Raw genomic sequence first — 13,050 nt, forward strand, 5'->3', positions numbered from 1 at the left:
AATAATAATGATAATAATAATAATATAATACAAGATTCATTCATAGCTACAGTATCATAATATAACTAATTTATTTATATGTGGCAGTACATATTATCATCCATCCATTTTCAGGTTGATAATGGCCTTATTTTAAGCAATATTATTCCATATTTAATATATTACTTACGTGTGATTATTGTAACCTATGGGTCAGAATGTTGTTGCGAGGGCTTTTCTGACTTAAAGGTGCTTCAAAGCAACATTATATAATTATTTTATCTAAAAATAACATCTTTAAAATACTGGATCATATTTTTTTCAGTTTTTTCCCTCAGATGTCCTGCGGCTGCTTTATAGAATTTCCTGATAGTCAGAAAGTTGTACTTTTGGTAAAGTAACGCTAATTGCTGACTACTGCTAATTGTACCATTGGCTAGCTCAGTTAGCTGTGCGGACAGAACTGGGAGCTCTGATTCCCTGGAGAGGTGTTGGTTTGTGCCACAAGCACAGGAGCTTTGGATCACTGAGAGGAGGAGGTTTTCTGGGTCGGGGTGGGAGGAATGCTGACAAGGAATGTCGTCATTGTCGTGTCTGAAGAGTAGCCTGTTGAATGGGCAACAGAATAACAGCTTCAATGGACATCATGGCAGAGAGGAAGAGACCAAAGGGGATGTTGATGAAGGAAGTAAAGAAAAGAAAAGGAGATTGTGATCAAGCAAGTTGCTTGGCACTTTTTTGGCTCAATAGTGTATGGCCCTTTAACTGCTAGATGCTCCATATCTTCACCACGACACAAAAGAATAGGTGGTGCCAATGACAGTAGAATTGTTTGTTAAATAGGCGAAAATTCTCAGTCTATTCATCTCACTTCAGTCTTTTTATTTCTCCACAATGTACAGTAGTGTTTAAAATAATAGCAGTCCAATGTGACTAACCAGATTAATTCAGGTTTTTAGTATATTTTTTATTGCTACATGGCAAACAAGGTACCAGTAGGTGCAGTAGATTCTCAGAAAACCAACAAGACCCAGCATTCGTGATATGCACTGGGCAGTTAGTTGAAAGGGGTGTGTTCAAAAATATAGCAGTGTGGCATTCAATCAGTCATCAATTTTGTGAAAAAACCAACATGGTCTCACAGGAATCTGTGAAATAGCCACGGATTTGCTTAACTCAAAATCCGTGGAATAGCCACGGAATCACTCAAATTTCTACGAAACTGACACGGATTTAGCTACAATGCAAGTTAATGACAGTCATATCCCGTGGCTATTCCAACATACAAAGTGATTATGTACATTCACTGAGTGAATATTTAGAAAATAAAACATATATTTCTCGCTAGAAATGTGATCAAAATCCATTTTTATGCAGAAACTAAGTCAAAATATTGATTTTTTTTCATAAAAAATGAGAGAACTGTCCGCCATGTTTTTTGTTCTGACCGCTGGGACCTTGAAAGTCATGTGACTTGGAACAAACCAATAGGAAAAAATATCCATGGAATAGCCACGGGATATGACTGTCATTAACTTGCACTGTAGCGAAATCCTGTCAGTTTCACGGAAATTTGAGTTATTCCGTGGCTATTCCACGGATTTTGAGTTAAGCGAATCTGTGGCTATTTCACGGATTCCTGTGAGACCAGGTGCCAAACAACATATATGACCATTCAATTTAACACTGGGAAACACTGATTTTAAAGTGGTTAATGTTGTGAAACAGAACTACTTGGTTTTGTTTTGGAACCAAAACTACTTGACTTGGTTGAGGAAAAGTTGAAGGTTTGGATTAAAATGATGATGTAGTTGCATACGTGATCTAGTACGTGAGGTGGTGATGTGACCATCGTTTCACACGTGACATGAACCCCAGGCTCGTCAAAGTACTGTGTTTGTTCAACCCATCCATTCACCCTAACCTCCTCACTCTGTGGACTTTGTTACTCTTTATACTACATCGCTTGACTTCCTCCTTTGCTCCCATTATAATACTCTGGCCATTAGAGGTCACTAGATGGCAATAAGCTGCTTGCACAGGTGACCTATACGGTTATTTATAGGCTGAGGATGGACTTTCACAAAGCTAATCACTAGTGTTGTCTCTGTGTGTTTGTGCTGGGCAGGTAGTGGGTTTAACAGCTGGAAACAAAGTTGATGTCAGCAGAGTTTGGGGACCTTTCAATCAAAACAATGAGAAAAAAGAGACTAAAAAGCTCTCTGGAACTGAGGGAATCAGAGTCAGCTGATAATTGTCTTTGGGTCCGCCAGTATGACTGACATCTATCACATTACAAATAGTCATTTAATCAATTGTTAATATAACAATATTGATCAGTGCAGCTTTAAGGATCAGGGACTGTGCCACTGATTAGTATGGTCAGGTGAAAGAAAAGAATACTACCTTTTATTTGTTTAGTTAATTATGTGGTTATTTATTATTTATGACAGTGACTTTCATGGATACAAATTTAATTACGATGCTCAATTTTACCTTCAATCTAATATTGCCAAGAAGAAGAAGAATTACAAGTTTCCACTTGCTAACTACCAAACAAATAATAAATTCAACATCCTAATGGAGACAGTGTTTACCATTATATATAGGCATACATTAACACACAGTTCAGAGCATCCTTCTGGACGCTGCTATTGAAACTTTACCAAATGGCTCCATAATTAAGGAGATGTCTAAATGTTTAAAATGTAATTACACTCCTAGAGCAGTGCTCATTTTTTCTTGTCTCCAGTTATAGAGCTGCTGCAGCACCACCATTATGCTGTGTAACGTTGTAATGTACAGTATATGACCACATTGCATTGTTGTGACTAAAATATGATTGGTTATTTTAACCAAAAAACGCAGATTGTGACTAAAGTTCCACATTTGCTGTACATTCAATTTTAATGTTGACACATTATTACTAGGTTTTTATATTTTCCGGATATTACTGTAAGATTGGTTTTACAAACAATAAAAGGGAATAAGCAGGAAGCTTTTGAAATTTCAGCCGATGCAGTCTACTGTTACATCACTGGGTTAATTGAGCATACTAAGAATATAAAATTTTATTGTAATTGAGTTCATTCTTGTCAAGTGATAGCACTATAGCAGGTCTGCCCATATGCTTCCATTATAAAAATCACTTAATCCAGTGTTTTGGCAGCTTCTCAGGTTTGCCTTTGCTTGATTACACAGGAGCTATGGACACTGTTTGTGTATGCAAAGACCCATTTAACCAGCTATTAATACATGGTTTAGTTACACATTAATAATATCACTCTGTTCAGTGCCCCTGCTTTAAAGGGAGAATCCCCATTTTTCATGGACAGGCGTAATTTCTGAGCATTTAACTCTTTCTGAAAAAGCAAGCCAGCCCATATATTTTTAAAGAAAAAGAGACAAATATATATGAAATATCTGCACGCAGTATATCCCACAAATCCTTTCGCAGCACATCAAAATGATTCTACCCCCTGTGATGGGTCCCTTGCCGGAAGTTATGAAGCACAGACTCACAGAGAGATTTCAAAGTCATTGCTAGTGGGAATTTCAACTTGAAATCACAAGCTTAGACAAAATATATTGCAAAGGCTGCAATATTGGGATTTGTTGGTTTTACCTTCATGCTATGGTAAAGGTAAAGCAGAGCCAATCAGCTGGCAGACGTATCTCCCTAAATCCCCCATAAAATCTGAAGAAATAGCTACTATGGGGGTTTGTGTTTCTGCAAGCAACTCTTTACACAATAAAAAGTTGTGCTTGTCTTGAAAATCTCAAGATGTTGTGTGGAGGGTTGAAAGACAAAAACATGCCCTCCAAAGTGGAGAGCGCGTGCCTATTAAGGTAGATTTGCATATAAAGTTTTTTTTAGAAGTCATGGCATCATCAGTGAAAATTAATATTGATCAATAGACTTTCTTTTAACCAACTACTATGCACAATAGAGAATGCTAATAGAGGACAGACATAGGTCAATTCAGCAAAATGACTCATTTCATTGTGATATCTACCTTAAGTATGCTAACATTAGCCAACATTAACTGGTGAGGCTGTGGCAGCAAAAAAAAAAAAGAAAGTATTGAGAAGGTACATTTTGTTTCCTACAAGTTCAACTTTCAAATAAAAAATAAAGAAAAGGAGCCATTTCCTCATTGAGAAGTTAAATAGTAGAACCTCCATTACTGCCAACAAGGAAATTATGTCCAGGGCTCAGTTAGTTTTTCTGTCTGTTTGTTTGTCAGCAGGATTACAGACTGTTCTACTCCAAAATAAATGGTTCCATGTCTCATTCGATTGATAGATGGCGCCCTCTAGTGGCTGTAGTATTTATGATGGAAGCCAAGGCAAAAGTTAGGATAAAGGGTATAAAGAGTGATAAACTCCGCTTACGATGTTTAGGTCAAACAAATACATTGACTGGCGATGTTGTTAATTTAAGTTTTGTTTGCAATTTAACTTCACCTACATCACGTTTGGCAGTAGTTGCTTTATGCCAAACTATCTTTTTCCTAAATGTAACTTGGTAAATTTGTTGCCTAAACCAACCATAACCATTTCACAACATTAACCATGTGCTAAAAATCAAGACCAGACTTTTAGGTATGAAGACGTGTTGATCGTCTGCCACCAGTTGTGGCACTAATTTAGGAATCACTCTTGTGGCTCATATTAGGGATTCAAACAACCTATGGGGTCGGTTTGGAGAATGTGTTTCAGGATTACTGTCCCCTTTTTAATGAAACATGTTGGGAGGGCATGGGACAAGGAAGAATCCATTACATTTTGGTGCAGATCCAATTCACGGAGCAGATACGTGAATTATTTCACTTTTGCTAACATTGTGAGATATGCTCGACACAGGTCTGCACTCTCCAAGTGCCTTTTTAGTTCCACCACTGTTTTGGCTGGTAAAACACAGGTCCCTTTGTGGGTGGTAGTTGAAATTGAGACTGACAATAAGATAAATTATACTTTAATGTCTCCATATGGAAATTTGTTCTGAACTCTGTCCTGCAGTTGCACAGAAAATAAACTGCAGCACAGAACAGGACTCTGCACCACCATCAGCATTCTGTGTAAGGATGCATTTTACAGCTTCTGTATTTCAGAAAAAGGTGAGCTTAAAGGTTTGTTGTGGGTCTATTGTGTGTTATTATGTTTGTATGTAGTGGAGGCTGGCTTGTATAATTCCTTTGAAATTTATGCTTACCACTCGATTTCTCCAAAGTGCTGATGAAAACAAATACGTCAAAAAAGAAAGTTGGTCCAAGTGTAACAGATGACCTTTCAACATTTCCATTTAATTTGATTTACTATATTATTTTGCAGGAGGTGTCACGCTGAATAATGATCTCTTATTGATTTGTGTTGAGCTGCACACCTTTAGTGTTTAAGGGGGATAATAAGCAGGGCAGCAGCCATAGTTTACATTAAGCCTGTTCAGATGAAAGAGCCCTTAGCTTAGACTGATTGACTGGTAACAAATACCTGCTTCTACACTCTTGAAATTCACTTAGGTAACTATACAGCACAGCATGGAAACCTGCCATTATCACTATATCTCTACACCAAAAAATGGGGAGCATGTGACTGAGAAAGCTAATGTGTTACTATGGCAACATCATTTGGATGAACATTTCAGTGGCAGCTGCAATGAACAGCCTAACTTTCTAGGGATCATGCTTTTTCTTTTTTCTTTTCAACATGTGACATTTGTACAGAAAAGACCTGTTTTGGTAAGAAACAATAGTACACACATTAGATCTCTGTTACTGTATGAATCAGGAAGCTTTATATAGAGGCAATCATACTGTCCTGCACTGTAGCTCTTCATCTCTTGATTATTAATGGGGGGTTGAGCCCTCCAAAGTGGAGAGCTTGAGCCATTTTGGGAATCAGCGTTGGCTCTTAGCCATGACTGAGGAAATTCAGCTGAACAGAGCAAACAAAGAATCTGTCTACTTTTTTATACACTGAGTTGTCTGTTAGCATTACAACTAATTAGTAATTAAGGATATTTAACATGAAAGCAGCTTTCAAGTGCTTAAATGTGAAGGCACTTCTACTGTTACATCAACTGACAGAGGGTATTACCTGCATCGTCTACTGCCCACTCACTGTTCTGTAAGAGAGACTAAATGGAGCTTACTGACAGTCTAGTCAGGGAGACGACTTCATGTTGAATATTTTTTTCTTTTATTACTCCCTCTAAGCAATGCCTCTTGGCTCTTATTCACTGAATATTTTCATTTTCTTCCACAGTCCTGTCAAGAGTACAATGGTGAACATGGTCAAATCAAATACACCTAAAACTACAACTGTCTTATACCACAGGACCCACAGTGTTACTGGGCAGTTGATTCTTTGTGTATGGAGGATTTTAAATACCAACACAATCAAATTCAACAAGTCAGAGATTATAATTAAATTATATCATTACCCAGAATAAAGTGGAGAGACGTACTTAAACAAACTTATTTAAACCCAAACTACAATATTTCCCAAAACAAAACCAATTCGTTTTGTTACCTAAACCTAACAAAGATGTTTCTGTTTAACATTCACATCATCAACCACATAAAAGTTACGTCAAAGCTTTTGGTATGTATGTAGGAAATTCCACGTATCTGTGGTTTGAAGCAATGTACAATTCCAACATTTTATTCTCTTGACAGGGTTGTTATGTTGTTGTTTTTTTAAATGGAGACATGTACAGACTGTTCTCATTCACTGTTTGTATATATACCTATGAAAAGTAATGCACTATAATGTGCATGTAACTTCTGGCCATAGTGATAACAACAGGAGCAATGGAGGAGGTCAGTTGACGTGGTATAAAGAGCGACAAATGTAGGAAGGAGGTGGATGAATGGGTCAAATAAACATTTTACTTTTTTCCAGGAGGCAGATGTGTGTGTGCCTTTTGAAACCAAAAGTCTGATTTGTTAATTTAAAATTACATATGTATATTAAGTTGTAAGTTAACTTCCGTATGTAACTACATTATGTTCTACATTCCGTAGGTAAATAGGTTATGTAGTTACTTACAGTAGTGGTTATTTTAACCCAACATGTTATCTTTTTTCTAAAATTAACTAGTTTCTAAATTATTAGTTTTGGTGCCTTACCCTATCTAAATAGTTGTGTTTCACAACGTCAACCATGGGTTTAAAACGGCGACCTTTTTGTTAAATAGAACAGCAATATTTAACTGCATTAATTTTCATAAAATATCACACAGCCTTTCAGAATAAAAAAAAATATGTTACTGCATTGATTTCACCTTATTTCTTTGTTTGATTTGTTGGAGTTAAGGCATTTTAGATCTTCCATTTTTGTGACATTGCAAACATGAAACCAGAGGTATGTTCAGTCTGAAAACAGTGTGCACTATTTTGCTACAGTTTCCAGATTAAATGACGTGTTTCCTCGAAATGGTGTGAAACTGGATTGGGGGTTTTATAGGTTTCCCAATCCGCAGTGACGTGGATATCACCTCAACCTATTAAAAATGCAATGCATTTACGTACACGACAGGTTTTCAACGCACCACCATTTTCATTTAAATAAACATTTTGTAGGACCTGTGCACACCCCAGGTGACAAGGCTGGGGTGTCAATGTGGTTTATCCTTTAAACATGTAACACTGTGTAAATTATCTGTGAAACGGGCCAAATATTATATGCCTTACAATGTAGTACAATCAATTACAATGTTGTAATGCTGATTGCATTCCATTGTAAGGGGGTTTCAAATGATGTGTACCCCCCATTTATAACGAATTAAATGAATGGCCTTGCATATGTAACAATGGGGGAGTCCACAGGTCAAACAAGGTGCAGGGTGATGAGAAGGCATTGAATCTGATATGATAAACAGGAATAGCTCAAGCGCTACATTAGTTACACAACACACAGAATCAGGCCAGTGCATGTGGGAGACTCTGGATCTACTGAGGAGCTAACGAGCAAATGAGGAACAGCTGTGCAGGAAGCTGGCTGATGACAAGTGCAGTCAGGTGAATCTGTAGTGGACAGGTGTGGTACAGCAGGGTCTGAGAAACACATTACAACACAGACGAGGTAAAGAGAGAGAGCGAGAGAAGCAGAAGAGTGGGCACAGGGCGAAGATACTGAATCATCATGAAAAGTTGATTATAAGTGAAGATCCATTCACTAGTCATGAGGAGAACTACTCAGCCTTTGAAAAGGAAAATGCCTACAGCAGCTCTGTGGAGGAGTTTTGTCAGTTTTGAGAGAGTTTTTAAGAGAGAGCTTGTGGTACAAACTGGGCTTTGGAGTTTGAAGGATGTGGGCTTTTACCAGGCACAAAGGGGCAATCAAAAGCATGGATGTATTAAGAGAACTGGATGCTGTGTTTCAAAGCTGGTGCAACATTTATTCCAATAAAAATTGTTGCTCATTGCACACTTCCACATTTTTGGGTCCATAGAGCATGCCTATAAAATTCTTCCCCTGCCTGAGCATGTTTACTTCCTGTATATTTCCAACATAAACTAAATGAAAATACTGATTTGGCTCTTTGAGAATTTTATTGGATCTAATTCTGAAGAGCAATCATCAGAAACCATCAGCTATCTGCCTGACAACTATTTAGCCTCTGGGGACAAGAGCTGATGTTTCTGGGGTTCGAATGTGATGGACATCTGGGCCAAGACTTCTTCTACAGCATGCGCGCAGATGGCACTAGGGACAGGGGGAAATATGTCACCCTCAGATTCATAGTGATCCCGATCCGTCCCCCCCACTTTCAGTGACAAACATCACCGGTAAAACAGAGGATTAATGTTCCGTTAGTTAGACTATTTACATTGCAGTGCTCATAGACAGTCCAGCAGTTAATGATGCGTTCAAGGTCTACATGAATGTCAGAATTGTCAACATTGTTCCGAGCTCCTTTCAGTGTTAATATAACACACCATAAGGCGTTATGGTAAAAACATGTTAGGCCTGCCTTCAAAATAAATCAAACACATGTAGCTTTCAAAGTAAGAGCACATGGATGTGTTAGCAGACCACCACAGAATTTGCAAGAAGACTGTCAAAATATGACGCCTTAAATAAAACATAAAAGAATCCTTATTCTCCTTTACAATATTTAAAAAATATGCAGTGATTAAGATGGAATAGTGGCATTAGAAAGTGCGAGAGGCCACCAAATTTAGGGCATGCCCTCAGATCCCGCTACTCTGTTTGGGTCCCCCATCAAAGTCTGTAGTATGTTCAGGGTAAGGAAAGGAGGAGAGATGTTTTTGGGTCCTGCTTCAATCAGTAAATTTGTTTGGCTGCACTGGGAATTTCATGTACAAACTTCTTTTTATTTATGTAATATGGTGGTTGTTGCTTACACTATAGTTTATTTATTTATTTTTAAATAAAACATTTGGGTAAAGGCATGGAGTGGAAAAATAACTCATTGAGTTGAAATAATTTGCTGACAGCTTCGTCAACCTGTGTTTATTGCCTTTTCAATTTGGACTGTTTACGTGCAGTCAACCATAGCCTCCTCAAACTTTGCTGGTCAATGTTTCTTTTACTACAAACAGACTACAAATGGAGAACAGAACGCATCTGATACCAGTATACCATATGCAAATATCTGTTTATAGAGATTATACTGATATTTATTTCTAGGGGTTTGATTCTCCAGTGTTCATCATGTGTTACACAACTATATTAAAATCCAGATGTCAGGTAATCTCGGTCTCTGATGCATTGATTTAAACAAACCAGCATCCTCCTGACCTTAAAGTGAAGCCAATGCAGAAGTGCCATATACCTGCATTCTTTCTTATGGCCAGCAGGGGGCGACTCCACTTGTTGCAAAAAGAAGTTTGATTACACAGAAATCTATGACAAAATAACCCTGGTTCTCACTTGATTTATTGCCTAACTAAACATTCTCAATACGTTTATGGTTTTAATTGCTAATTTCTTCTATTCAGCATAATGTTCATTTACTAAATTATGGTCTCTTTGTGATTGACAGGTTGCTGCCATGGCACACTTTGTGTTTTTTGGGCCCTTTCACAGTGTGTTCCCACTTCTTGAAAGTTAACTATAACATTTTGGTAGCCTAAACACGTGTCAACATGTGGTTGACATGTTTCAACCAAGCTAGTTAGCTGGTATTAGCTCATAACTTAGTTCACTTGCAGCTCGCAATCCATTTCGCCTATGCACAGGTTGCATGGCAAGAGCCTACATGTAATTCTGTAAGGATTTGAAACAAGAGTCTCCAAATCAATGGGCGCAGTCCCGCTGACTACGTCCATTATTTTTATGCAGTCTGATTTAAACCATTTTATTTTTATGCCCACGCAGCCCATTTCACACACAGTTGTAATGAAGAAAAGATGACTAATTTTCTTACAAATTCAGATTATAACAGACTATATTTCAAGAAGAAAATGAGAAATAATAAAACGGTATTGAATGCCCAAAATGTTCTCAGTTGTCGGTCCGCATTTAGGCTGATGATGATTTACTTGACATTATTTCTGTGACATTATTAGCTTCAAGGTCTGTTAGTGAGGAGATAAAAGGATGAACATAGTGTGAGCAGGGCGGCTGTTAGAGTGTGTGCATGAGCCACCTCCATTGATCTCCTGCCATCCAGAGCTGTGATACTCGACACTCCCCAACAAGCTGGACATGCACTTATTCTGTCTCTTATTAAATACAGGCCCACACACACACACACACTCACACACACACAGAAACAGACAAAGGCTCCCTGTCAGCACACTGGGCCGTTGGCCAGCTCCGCTCAACTATTTTCAGGGAAATGTCACATCTTCTCAATTCAAAGACAAGTAGCAGATTTTCAACTCACATTCACCTCAGTTTACATGTAGTATTTGGCGTGGAAAGGAAAACAGAATCTATTTTTATGGTGTTGCACAAGAGTAGATGCCTGAAAGAGAACTGGCAGTTTATGTCTTGACAGATAGCTTGAAGATGAATGTGGAACGAGGAGGGAGGGGGGCAATTGCACACTAACAAAATGTACCTGTTCACCTGCTCCGTCTGTCTGTAACAACTACTGTCTGTGTGATACACTACTTTGAGCTCTCTTGTGTGCTTTCACACAGCTGCTGTGAAGTCACACACATTTTTCACATGTCAACCGGAGAGACGGCAAGTGCAGGCTGACACTCTTCGAGTTGCAAATTTGATGACGGAGGCAAAACATTTGAGCAAGGTGTCTCCTCGGATGGAATTAAGCAAATGATAATGAGTGGAAAAAAAAGAAAAAGAAAAAAGTTGAGATGGAGGAGACTGTGAAATTGACTCCACAATGTTGAACAATTTTTTGTCTTTGAGCCACGAGCATATGCTCTCCAAAGAAAACAGACTGGGGTTCTTTCATTTGGCATCTATGGATGGCCACAGACATATGCCTGGAATAAGCAAAGAAATGAAACAACAAAGTGACTCGATCCATTTCACACACTGTGCGGTCCTCGCTGGAAGTGGGAAAGATTGGCACGTGATAAATCACCACAGCGCTCAAGTGTTTTGCATGATTAGATGGTGGAGGGAACATTAAATCAAGCTCGATTTGCTAATTGACTTTCTGCAAGACCCTTATCCCTGTGCATTCTGGCTGCAAGCGTTTCCCATGCATAAATGAAAATGATTGTCCAAAAAAATGAGGCACGCTGCCAGCACCCCTATCAAGAGCTTATTGTTGTAATGCATGGCTTTAGAGGCTGTTATATGTAGCAGCACGTCTCTCCTGCTCCAGCTCGGCGCTGCCTCTTATATTTTGTCATTTTGTTGAATCATACAAAGGCAGCCAGATAAATCAGTTAGAATTTGAGCAACGTCAGCAGAGCCGGTGGAAGCAGGGAGGTGCAGTGATGTGAAATGTGGGTGAGCTGACCTTGAAGAAATGTTCAATTTGTGTTAGCGGTGGGGGCTAAATTCTGGCTAAACAGCGTATTTTCCGAGCCCAGAGGATGACAGCGGTTAAGCATTATGTTAAAATCTGTGATATAAGAAGGAAATAATTTGAGATGACATGACACAAAAGCATTTTTCTTTATAGAAACGGAATTCAGTGCTCGATTATTTCTCATTTCTCTTCCTGTTTCCTCTTCTTCGACCCTTTTTCCTCGGCTTAACACACAGAGACAGTATAATATAAGTTTAAAGCCACTCTGGTATGTTGAATGTTAACGCCTGAGCCTTCCAACGAGATATCAATGAAAATTTATTGGAGCACACTCAAGGACAATTGACTTGCTGCTGGAATATCTCTCTTTAGTCTAGCAGAGGAGCTGTAATGATGAGAAATTCTTCAGTGAAGCATTGTCACCCCGGCAGTGCCTACCTGGAAGTAGAGAGTGTGGGAGCATGGGAGTCATTGCTATGGAAACAGGCATAACACTGACAGAAAAGAGGCATACACAGGGCATATTTTAAAAGCAGAAACTGCACCGTGGAGAGATGAATGCTCTAATTGATTGGGCGATAGCGTTGACGGAAGTGAAGAAAAATCCCTTGTTCCATTTTCCAGGTCACACATGTGCAGCACATTTTCCTCGTGTCTAGGCAGGAAAAAGTTGTTGTAACAAATGGCAACGCTGCCGTACAGAGACAACAGATAAAAGAAGCCTGAAGGGAAGCGCACTGTCTGCACCGAAGCTCCAAGCTCAAGTCTGAGTCCCAGAGCAAATTCAGCTCAGACAGAAGGGTCTCTCGTTTCATTGATCATGTTATGTTACCTAGAGGGATATGAAACACTTCCATATGACATCAGCCATTATCGGGAACTTGAGCCTCAATTCTTTATTGCACTTTGTTGAAAAAGTAAGATCAAACAAAATATTAGAAAGACATATCCTTAGGGTGGGTCCATAACTTGTTTTAAATCCAGGTTTTTATATAACTCTTCTCCATAATGTTCCTTATATAGTCAAATCCGAGCATTCATTTGGAAAAATTATGTATGTTTGTATATTGCTGGTTTCCCAAGCACCTTTTCCCACATGACCTGACATAAGTTTCTGGACAGTAATGCTGCTGCGTCTATATCTT

Source organism: Centropristis striata, chromosome 5, assembly GCF_030273125.1.
Source record: "Centropristis striata isolate RG_2023a ecotype Rhode Island chromosome 5, C.striata_1.0, whole genome shotgun sequence".
NCBI classification, from domain to species: domain Eukaryota; kingdom Metazoa; phylum Chordata; class Actinopteri; order Perciformes; family Serranidae; genus Centropristis; species Centropristis striata.